Source organism: Sebastes fasciatus, chromosome 1, assembly GCF_043250625.1.
Source record: "Sebastes fasciatus isolate fSebFas1 chromosome 1, fSebFas1.pri, whole genome shotgun sequence".
Taxonomy (NCBI): Eukaryota; Metazoa; Chordata; class Actinopteri; order Perciformes; family Sebastidae; genus Sebastes; species Sebastes fasciatus.
In genome coordinates, this window is record NC_133795.1 from 42,458,925 (window position 1) to 42,471,263 (window position 12,339).

Consider the following 12,339-nt stretch of genomic DNA (forward strand, 5'->3'; position numbering starts at 1 on the left):
TGTAACGCGTCTTTGAGAACTTTGAAAAGGACCGGGCTGTCTTGGAAAGTATCATAAGATACTGCCTCGCGGCCTGGTACGGTAACCTGACTGTGCAGTTGAGGTCACAGAGTTCTCGCCTGGTGCAGACTGCCATGAAGATTATTTGGGTCAAAAACCACCCTACCCTCCAGTTGCTTTATGAGCAGTCTGTCATCAAACAGGCACAGAAAATTGTGTCAGACCCAACTCACATCTTACATCAGGAGTACCAACTTTTACTTTCCGGCAGGAGATATAGAGTCCCACGGTGCAGATTGAACCGTTACAAACATTCATTCTTGCCGATGTCTATTAAACTTCTCCACAACTCGTAACATAAAGCTATCATAATGACAGTGCAATATGTTAAATAGGGACAGTGCACTATGTTAAATAGGGACAGTGCAATATGTTGCATCTGTGTAATATTGGGCTATTGTCTGTGCAATATGGGCAAGCCGGTAGACGGTGCAGTGCACTACCTGGGTGCAATGTCTGCCATGGTGTGTGTGATGGTATGTGCCATTATGTACGTGGACTGTGTATGTGTTGAAACATCTGTTTCTGTGAAACTGTTTCCCTGTCTTATGTGGAATCGTTTATTATTCTTGTTGATGTTGTTTTAATTTAGTGTTTGGAACTGCAGTTGGACAGAGTCCAGGAAAAATATCCCCACGGGAACAATAAAAGTATATCTTATCTTATCTTATCTTATCTTATCTAAAACACTATATAAATCTGATGTATTATTATTAAAGCTTCACTCATTACTCACTCACTCATCTTCAAAGACGAATGCTGCCTAGTTGAATGAATATGTCTACTGTTGAATTTCTTAGATTAGACTGTTTAATGTGTCCCAACCTTAGGCAAAGAAAAGTATTTCTGGTTTTATTAAAACATGTATATGGTCTTAAACATCCAGGTTTGCTTCCTCTCTTAACACCACTATTTAGATCATTTTACATATGCCTGAATGTGTCATTCTTACTCAGCTGGCTGCGTTAATCTAATTTCCTCATTTGTGCCTCCCAAAACCACAACCTATATCTGGGAGGTTACTCTCTGTCATCACCTAACGCCAGCACAAATACAACAGTAAGATAGTGTTTGAAAAACAGTGGAGGGGTGACATTCACTACCTATCAAGGGCTCAAGATAAGACGTGGATATAAAGAGTTTTTAGGACGGAGGTTAACACTGACATTGCCCCTAGAGATGTAAATGGAATGACCTAGTCAAGATGATTTTGGCCAATAGATTCTCCATCATGGCCTCAGTGAAAGGCTTTTCAAAACTACCTAAAAGTGAATACAATTATTAAAAGCCAAGAGGCAGAAAGGTGGAGCTATATGATCAGCATAGAGCAAAAATCAAACATCTGGAACATCAATTTGTGTGAGAAATGTAAAGAAATCACTTAATTCTTAGTTTTAAAATGTAAACATACCCAAAATGTCCTTAGACGTGGTAAATGGTAAATGGACTTGCATTTATACAGCGCCTTTCCAGTCTTCCGACCACTCAAAGTGCTTTACACTACATGTCAGCATTCACCCCTTCACACACACATTCGACACACATGCATACACTGGTGGCAGAGGCTGCTAAGGTGCCAACCTGCCCATCAGGATCTAATGTAAATACTCATTCACACAGATGGCTGAGCCTTCGTGGTAATTTTTTACACATGACAGACGTAGGTCAGCTGAGCCAGGGTCTAACTCTGGAACATAATGAACAACAAACAGTTTGAAAAATCATTTTTATGTGCCTTATTTGAATATAGTGTAGGATATAAAACAAGCCTCTGCTCTTGATCTTTTCCTTATCGGACATGTTGCAGTCTTAAAATGTCTGTCAAAGTATTCAAATGGTTCACCTCTTTTCAATGGGATGATGGATGGATGAAAATGCTGGGCCACAGGAAGCAAAAGAAGCAGAGGGGGAACAAATGAATGCTTTCAGCTAAAAGTCTGTTTTAAAATGGACTCTCTTCACCCTGATTGTTCTGCCGAGTGCTCTTTGATGCAACAGCTATAAAAGCTGACTTGTTATAAAATGGGACACCTTTTGTTAAAGGTGCTAAATACAGTATTGGGAGCATTTCTATTGCCTCTCAACAGCTCTCAACATGGCGACGGCGAGCCATCGGCTCGCAGCTAACGGTGCTAACAGTGAAAGTGCTGACAGAGAGACAGCTAACAGTGTTTACCTGAGGGGGGACTGGAGGGTGGGTGTTACGCTTCCAGACATTATCATCTTTAACAGCTGCATGAGAACAGTGCAGAGCAGCGGCTGTGAGCTAGCCATTGGGGCACGTGAATAAATGTTACTAATAATATAAAATATGAGGAGCTCTCGGACACTTTCATTTTGTCAGAGTAGCTCTCAGAGGAGAAAAGTTTGGAGACCCCTTGTCTAGACGGTCAGCAAAATCAACAAAATGTTAGGATGCTAAAGGGACTTGCACCTTTCTAGTCTTTTCAGTATTCACACACACATTCGCATACACTGATGGCAGAAGCTGCCATGCAAGGTAGCAACCTGCAGGTAAATACTCATTCACATGTTCACAAGAATCTCGCTCAAGGACACCTCGGCATGCAGACTGGAGGAGCCGGGGATCGAAGCACCAATCTTCCGATTGGTAGCCGACCTGCTCTGCCTCTGAACCACAGCCACCCTGTGATTCATCCACTAAGGATCCTTATTATTCTCAACTTATTTGCAATAAATCTATTAAGCAAATATTACCACAAAACTACAAATTCCGCAGGGAAAAGTATAGTAATGTATGGGGAGACAATGCACTGAAACTTCACAGTACGTGTCTCAAAAATAAAGTTTGACCGTTTGATCGAGTTTGCGAGTGATTGACAGCTGCCTGTTGAATGAACAGCCAATAGGAACTCTCTGAAACGACCAGTGACCAGTCTCCTGTCGCGGGCTACATTATTTAAAGCCTGAAAACAGAGCCATGAAGGTGCAGAAGTCTAGTTTTGTGGTAGTAATGTTAATGTTACTGAATAGCTGTGTTTAGGTGGTAGTAATGTCCCTGAATAGCTGTGTTTAGGTGGTAGTAATGTTACAGAGTAGCTGTGTTTAGGTGGTAGTAATGCTAGTGAATAGCTGTGTTTAGGTGGTAGTAATGTTACTGAATAGCTGTGTTTAGGTGGTAGTAATGTTAATGAATAGCTGTGTTTATAGGTGGTAGTAATGTTAATAGGCTGTTTTTAGGTGGTAGTAATGTTACTGAATAGCTGTGTTTAGGTGGTAGTAATGTTAATGAATAGCTGTGTTTATAGGTGGTAGTAATGTTAATGAATAGCTGTGTTTAGGTGGTAGTAATGTCCCTGAATAGCTGTGTTTAGGTGGTAGTAATGTCCCTGAATAGCTGTGTTTAGGTGGTAGTAATGAATAGCTGTGTTTAGGTGGTAGTAATGTTAATGAATAGCTGTGTTTAGGTGGTAGTAATGAATAGCTGTGTTTAGGTGGTAGTAATGTTAATGAATAGCTGTGTTTATAGGTGGTAGTAATGTTAATAGGCTGTTTTTAGGTGGTAGTAATGTTACTGAATAGCTGTGTTTAGGTGGTAGTAATGTTAATGAATAGCTGTGTTTATAGGTGGTAGTAATGTTAATGAATAGCTGTGTTTAGGTGGTAGTAATGTCCCTGAATAGCTGTGTTTAGGTGGTAGTAATGTCCCTGAATAGCTGTGTTTAGGTGGTAGTAATGAATAGCTGTGTTTAGGTGGTAGTAATGTTAATGAATAGCTGTGTTTAGGTGGTAGTAATGAATAGCTGTGTTTAGGTGGTAGTAATGTTAATGAATAGCTGTGTTTAGGTGGTAGTAATGAATAGCTGTTTAGGTGGTAGTAATGTTAATGAATAGCTGTGTTTAGGTGGTAGTAATGAATAGCTGTTTAGGTGGTAGTAATGTTAATGAATAGCTGTGTTTAGGTGGTAGTAATGTTAATGAATAGCTGTGTTTATAGGTGGTAGTAATGCTGCTGCTGTTCCTCTGTGTGGTGGATCAGCTGCACAGACTCCTCACACTGTGTTCCTTTATTTCCACCCCCGCGTGCACTCCAGCGCTTGCTCACGGGCGCGTGCGTACTGGGGGTGGGCGGATGAGGGTATCCAGGAGCAGCTAAGAAGCTGAGTGTGGACCCATGAGAGCCGCTTCAGATACCAACCAATGTGAAACGTGTGCGTGTGTGCGTGTGTGTGTGTGGGGGGGCTGCATTCACGTGGTGCTGGTAAACCTCCACTTCCTACTTTGGAAATATGTCTGTATGACTTGGCGGAGTGTTGAGGCTCTCCCAGTGGGTTAGTGATGGTGGAATACGAGGAGAAGAAGGGCAACAGGACATGTTAGAGGTCACCAGCGGACCTGGAGAATGGCCCGGCTTGGCACAGCTCGCATCAGCTCCAGTTCCACTCTCACTCGTGTAATGGCGCACTTGCCAGAGCTGAGAGGCGGGCTCTAACGCGTCACCAGCTCTCCTGTTGCTCGGAGAGCAGAGGAGGCAGTGCCGGTGTTTTTCCACTGCCGCGGATGTCTCATGTCCCCCCGTTTTCAGAGACAAAGGTCAGAAAGAGAGGCTTAGAAACAAGCGAAAATATCGGCTACCAACGCGCACAACCCTCAGTCGCTCTCACGGACACAGCAGGACACGGAGCAGGGAGCGCGCACAGAGGACATTAAAAGGACAAAATAACAGCTATTATTCCATCAACAGAGCAGGTAACGGACACAACCTAGAGACAGACATGCTCGATACACACCTCTACAGCAGGGGAGAGGGGGGGGGGGGGTTTGACTGGGCTGCTCTCAGTCATTTATTACCATTATTATAATAACTGTGATTTGAATGCCTTTATTTCTATCTGTATTGTGGCTCAATGAGATGATGTTTATATCAAGCGGAGCAGTTAAGACGAGTTGTCCACGTGCATTTAATCAATTAGTAGCTTATGATGCTTTATTATGTTTATGGATGCTTTTACTGGTGCTAGTGTGTGTGAGCGTGGTGGAGATGCTGCTGGACACGCACTGTCCTCTCTCCGTGCGTTGGTTCCTGTGCTGGTGGATTTTCAATTTGTGAACAGCTTTAAATGCAACCTGGTGTTTTATTTTCCACGTCTTCTTCACGTGTTCCGTGCAGACTATTTCCCCGTGCGTGCACCAAATGCTTTGAAGGGATATTATTGATTTATTGATTTATATATTATTATATATCCGTCTTGTGGAGGATATGGAGCAGTCCATGTTATAGACTTTCAGGTCTTCAGTGGTCCTTTTCTTGTATAAGCTCTATACAGTACACAGTGTGTTTCTGTTTCACATCTGTCCACATGTCCAGATGTTCAGACGGAAGGAAGACTCGTGTACTTTATTCTGACTTTATTTCATTAAATTCCGTTATTGAACTAAACCAGAAAGGGGAAGTGAAGAGATCAGAGATCAGAGCGGTGAGGAGATGCTCGTCAGTCGCACGTTGCACAGCGTGCGCTGCTTCCTCTAACCACGAGTCCCCCCTCCCCCCCTCCTCTCTCTCTCTCTCTCTCTCTCTCTATCCCTCTCTCTCTATATCTCTCCCTCTCGCTCTCTCTCTGTCTCTCTCTCTCTCTTTCTCTATCCTTCTTTCTCTCTCTCTCTCTCTCTCTCTCTCGCTCTCTCACTCTCTTTCCTGCACCACCCCAGCACCATATACATATATATATATATATATATATATATATATATATATATATACTGTATATATATATATATGTATATATATTGTTTGGCCTTTTTGGTGAACAGCCTCAGTGATTAACCACTAGTGACAATGATGAAGATATTTTGGAATATATAATAATATGGAATATGAATATTAGAGTTTTGTTTTAATATGAAGAAGAAATGCATTATTTTGGATAATTTGGCAAATAGAAGTTGTTGACAGTGTATGGGAAGTATAGCCATAGTTTCCACCATCTAGTACACCACAAATGTCAGAGTTGACCCAGAGTTGTTAACGCTCAGAGTCCAACAAACCTATCATGGATTATTTAGGTTAGCAAAGAGCCCCGTATAAAACATCCTATAAACATAATTATCATCCTATATGTAAAGTCATTTCATCAATCTAAATAGGGTGAAAAGTGAAGCTTTAGATTCCACTCAATGTTATCAAATGCCAACCCTGTAGTTTTGAAGATGACTCTGTTTAGTGACACAGTACATACCAAGGTCAGACTGATATGGAATTTTGAAGGGAGATACTTTTCTTTTATATTTACAGCTGTCAGTTGCTGGTATTTTGTGCCCAAAATGTCAAAGATTCAGCATTTTTCGCCAAGAATTGTAGTGGAAAAGCCCCTGAAGCAGCATTTAGTTCTTCATGGGTCAATAAAACCCTGCCCTGAAACCTAGAGGAAAGACGTTGTTGTTAGTTGGCAGCTCTTCAAAATATGGTGACCAACCACACCTAGTCATCATTTGAGGGAAATGTAGAAGGTGGCTGAGAAAATGCTGAAACAAAATGTAACGTTACATTTTTGGGACTGTTTTGTTGTAGCCGTAGTTGGGCTGGATCACACTGACTGGCTGATAAACTGCTATAAAGGTCCTACCTGGGTAGATGTGTGTGTGAGCTCCTGGCAAGCTCGACAAGCTGATGTTCACTCTGATGTTCACTCTTGTGAATGGGCCACTGTGAGCTTGGGATGGCATTAGAACTACTGCATCCCATCCAGAGACACACCTCAGGGTTGACTAGAATGCTGTCTTTGTGTCCTGTGCTGGGTTCTGTAGGTGGAACACTTTTTCTTGCTCCTGATTATGAGAAAAAAAAGCATCACTTGAACACACAAAATGCATCACTGCCTGCATGTCACAGGGTATTTTCATGTATCCAGTTGCATGTTTATATATTTATTCAATGTGAAAATGTACTGGAATGTTGTAGTTTTTGAGGAATGGTAGTCTTCCCGTCAGTTGATCAAAGCAGCACTGATCTGATCTGCTGTATTAACTGCAGGCTTGTTTGCTGTTAAATCATTTATTTATTAATTCAGTACGCTGAAGCTAATGCAATGTGTGTTTCCGTGTGTTTGTGTGAGTGTGTGTGTGTGTGTGTGTTAGGGTTGGGTGGTATTATGGTATACCAGGGTATTTAGAAATCCCGACGGTATGATTTTCAATCCCCTCATAAATACAGACTGATTCTAGGTATTCTCATTTTAGTAACAAGATGTTCCCCCTGGGGCCATCATATACCGTATACATCAGTGAAGGTATGCAAAAACAGTTCTAACTCACACAGGCTCTGCCTTCTACTGGACTCTATGGGTAATACTTTCTTCCAATCACACGCACGTGTTTGCCCACTGAGATTTGCAGAAACATAGCCTGCTAATCAGGACGTGTCTACTGAATACATGCATCACCACAGTATATAAGGCAGTAGGGATGTCATGAGACCCGATACTTCGGTACCAACTCGGTACTTAAATTCTAAAAATGTGACGGTACTCGTTTTCTTCGGTACCAAAGGTACCGAACGATTCCTGTAATGGTCATTTGGTACCGGAGTGGAGGTCCTGGAGATGCGATTCTTCCGGATCTAATGTGGGCAGTATACGCTTACAAGTGTTCTCATCTGCTGTGAAATGAAGGAAGAAGAAGAACGCCGTAACAGCCATGGTAACAGCAGTTAGCGGCTAGTTAGCCAAGCTACGTGCAATGAACAAGAGCGAAAACGCTAAGCAACCGACCGGCCAGTTGTTATTATTTTCCGACACACCTCCAAATCCGGGTAGTTTGTGAGCTGCGGCAGGGAATAAATCCAGCTCTGTTGAGTGCAAAAGAGGAACCGTTTCCAGTCTCCCTTCTTCTACAAGTGAGCCACACGCAATGTTACAATAGATTTGCAAAAAACAGTATTCGGTGCAGTAACGGTGCCGTCGTACTTTTCTTTCCAAAGGAGGAAATACTTCCAATTTAGCAAAGCACCTCAAAGACAGACATCCAGACAATATGGTTTGTTTTAGATACTTGAGGGCTACATGCCTCTGTTCTGTTTTGCAATGTTAATAGATGTTTCTTTTTATTTATTACTTAAAGGCTACATGCTTCTGTTTTTTGTAATGTTCAAATGTTTTAATAAAAGGAGTGCGGGTTGAATTACATGGGATTTATTGTTTTTTTACCGTGGTACCGAATTGGTATCGAGAATCGTGTAAATTTACTGGTATTGGTATCGACTACTAGATTTCTGGTACCGTGACATCCCTATAAGGCAGTGTCCAGCACTGCCTGGCATCCTTTTCTCTTCAGCGACCGATTGCTTCATCTCCAGGGGTTGAAGCCGCCTCTACAAGAACCTTGCCAGTGCCCATCGTGCCCTGGCCTCATCGCCGGGATGGATCTTCACAATGTTTGCTTCCTATGCCTCGGAGGAGGGCTTCAGCAACCTCCAGACCGCCTGGCCTGAAGGTCGATTCCCAAGATTCGATGAGAGCAGAAATGGGATCATTTTTAACGCTGCAGAGTCAGACTCCGCTGTGTTGACAGCGACTCTGAGCTTGAAGCTGCCGAGATGCCCGCTATGGCCATCTTTGCCACGACATTTACGGCCCAGCTCATCCACCTCAGACAGCTTTCATCTCGAGGCGTCCTGGCGCCATCCATTGAAGATGAGAGCCCCAGTAGCAGGTATGGTGGATGTTCTCAGGGTTCAGGCCCGCACGGAGGCGTCTTGCCCCGGCGTGCCCCCCATAGACGAAGGCCTCTTGGCCCACCTGCTTCCACAATCAGCTGGCTGGTCAGAGAGAAGAAAGTCACGAGGGGCTTGGATTCATGACTCTTCCGCAGAAGGACCAAGATGATCTCCTTGGAGCCCTCATTGTTGCAGAGGGGCTCTTTGGGTCAGTTTCGTCTGTTTCATCAGCGCTTCAAATGCTTAGAGGAGGAGAAATCGCAGGTCAGTCGCCACTTGCGCTATCTGTTTATACCATGTTTATTTTATAGCTTATTTTGTAAATTGTACATTTTTTATTCTTATTTTATTCTAACGTTTATCTATTCTTTGTTATTATACTGTTTGCCTCGCACCAATAAGCCAAAGAAAATTCCTCGTGTATACCCCTTACACCTGGCAATAAACACCATTCTGATTCTGATTCTGATTCTGACTTGCCTCTCGTCACTTGCCTCTTGCCTCTCGCCCAGTCATTTAAGAAGACTGAGGCGAAGTGAAACAACGCAACGGTGAGAAGGCGAGAAAAACGGCGGGACAGGGCACCTGATATCACAGCTTTCTAACGGTTGCATCACAGATGGTGGCTCGCCCTCTCATGCAGTTTTACGAAGAGTGGCGACGCACCCGTATGTTAACGGAGTGGATGGACAGGACACTGAGACTGGGATAGTCTCTCCAGTAGGGATGCTAATTTTGATCATATCTTCTTAACCGATAACCGATCCTTGTTAACCGATTATTAACCGTTAACCGACAATCGGTGCACCAGCTGCAGTGTATGAGCACAACAGACAACTGAGAACCCAGTTCAACCGTACGGGAGCGTATGCTGCGTTCACTGTCTCCAGTTCACTGTCTCCAGTTCACCCGCACGGGAGCGTTAATTTAGCAGGCAGCCTCTATAAAAGTCTCCACTGCACATTTAGTTTAGTTTAGTTTGTCTGTCCTGACAAACAGTGTGTGCGTTTGTGCTACTTTAGTAGCTGCTAGAGTTGCCGGTGGCTTCGTGCGGGCCATAGGCCCAGTCACCATTGTGTTACTTCATTTGGCTTTTAATAGTGACTTAACAGACATATATTTAAACCACTTTAAGTTAGCATGGATGAAATTCTAAAGTTTGAAGATCTACACTTCCATGACAACTGAGCAAACTCAATCTGCCAGAACAAACAAGTTGGTGGAGAATGCTTTATGTCAACAAACAAAAAATGTCAATTATTCTACACAATGTAAAGCTTTATATTAGTTTATGCTGAAGAAGTGTGATATTTGTCTGGTATTTAGGGGCTAACTTTTCCAGGCCAATTCCTATCTTTGGTCAGTAAGTAAAGAAAGTCGGTGGCTCTGTTCTTCTGGGGGCAGGGATTGTGTTGAGAAAGCACAAGAGAGATGATCAATCTGTGAAATATCTATAAACAATTGCAGACCTTAACCCTAATCTTCAAAACGTCAATCCACAAACCAATGGGTGACGTCTCGGTGACTTTGTCCACTACTTGTATCCAGTCTATGATTATGACTGAGATATACTTGACTGATAATTCTCCATTCCCTTCAATGGATCACTCAATCTACAAGCGCCCTCCAGCAGCAGAGAGGGTAAACAGAAAAAAAGAATATTGTTGTTGATGCTGGTATGATCACCATTATAGTTGACAAACTATCACATTTGGTATGGAAATAATTGTGATTTTGAAAAGATCTCTATTGATGATATTTCATTTAGCATGAACTGTAGTTTAAGTGCCATCTGCTGGTAAAGCAGTTCCTCTTTATTTCTATCTTAATCTAAGGACTCAGACTTACTGGCAGCAGAATATTTTGTTATCTGACTCGGTGACACAGTGTTCATGTGAAATTTTGAGAGTTAGCAGTTTGTACTCCCCACATATCTGATATGACATGAATGCAGGGTTAAAATGATAAAAGCTGGCGCAGTCTTCCAGCCAGCATGTAATTCATGATAAACCCCAGCTTAATACTAAACTGACTCACTCAGGATAAGAGCAGAGATCTCTGTCAGGGCAAACCTCCTCTGAACAACCACTATGACCCTAGTAAGGCTTCTTTGGAAATGTGGAGTGATACTACTACACATACTGATCTGTTGGTTTCACATCATTTCATGAATGCCAAGTCACATTCTGATATGATAGGCTAGATACAAATCTTCTTTAAACTTAAGTCCCGGAATGTGTGATAATGAGATGGATGTTGGCGGTGTGTGTGTAAACAGGACTGAAACCTAAAGACCTGCATGACATTCTGTACTAGAATGCAAAATAACAAAAAGAATACCAAGAATCAACAGTGAATATTGACTCTAGACTGAAAGGTATGCACCTCTCTGTTTTTCTTTAACTTTTATTCTTCCTGTTATCTCCGTTTGTTCCTCTATCTCTCTCATGTGCACTCATTCTTGTAGTGGTACTGTTTGTTATACTTGACTTTCTATCCGTCATCTTGTGCTGTCTCTAATCTTGCTGGCTTTCTTTGTATCTGTATCTGTCATATTTATTTTTGTCTTTATCTGCATGTAACTTGTCACTCTCTTTTTAGTAACCTCTGTCTGTTCCTATATACCCCTCCCTTTTTCTTTTTTAACTCCCCTTTTCTCAGTTAACTTTTAACAGCTTTCTTAGACCCTCTTTTAGTTTGTCCCACTGCCCCTCACCCATTTTCCCTGCCCTTCCCTGCCTCTTCCTCTCCTCATATCCCTTTCTCTCACACTATTGTATGCACAATAAAGTCTGTCTCTTTCTATTTCTCTAAAATGAAAGTGATAAAAGAAGGGACAAGGGTGTATGTGGAAGGAGGCAGAGGAGAGAAGAAATGGGTATAGGAGGAAAAGGAAGATGCAAAGAGAGGGAGGAGGACGTAGAATAAATGAAAAAGAAGATGTGGGTCAAAAGGAAAACAAAAGAGGAAAGAGGGAGGACAGAAAGGATGGGGACAGTAGAGGGAAGAGGTGGAGGAGGAGAGGGGGTTTGATGAAGAGGAGAGGTAAAAAAGTGGAGGAAAAACAAGAAGATATGGAGGAGAGGGAGTAAGTTGAAAGAGGAGGAGTAGAGAGGAGGATAAAACGAGGGGGAGGGGAAAAGATGGTGAAATATGATGAAGTCAACTTCAGGAGATCTAGAAGAGATGAAAGAAGAGAAAGAAGATGAGGAGAAAATAGTGATGGAAAGAGAGAGGGAGTTAAAGGAGTAAAATATCACTTGTGATTTTTAGTCGGTTGATCATCCTTAAAGCTAGAATGGAACGAGTCCAGTCACTGTTCAGAAAGGCCTAAATAGCTCATTTGCAATAATGAATCAATCAATGATCCATTTACATGTGATCAAAACAAAAAGGGAAAGGATGATATCGGACAAAGAGAAGAAGGAAGATGAGGAGAAGGAGTGAAAGAAATGTGGAGCAGAGGAGGAGGAGGGAGGAGAGGAGAGACTTAATAGGTGGTCAGCCCAGTGGAAATGTACATGGTCTTAAAATAGGAGAGTATGTTATGTAAGTGGTTAGAGAGAGTGTGTGTGTGTGTGTGTGTGTGTGTGTGTGTGTGTGTGTGT

General features: G+C 42.4%; 1 protein-coding gene across 1 annotated transcript in view; it reads left to right on the forward strand.

Annotated features, from left to right (window-relative positions):
* The first annotated feature begins 4,201 nt into the window (after positions 1-4,201).
* LOC141775846 (sodium- and chloride-dependent taurine transporter-like) overlaps positions 4,202-12,339 on the forward strand; it is a 51,126-nt gene continuing 42,988 nt past the window's right edge. Inside the window, exon 1 of the mRNA XM_074649592.1 lies at positions 4,202-4,770. The gene's annotated coding sequence lies outside the window, so the exon portion shown is untranslated. The remainder of the gene's footprint in view (positions 4,771-12,339) is intronic.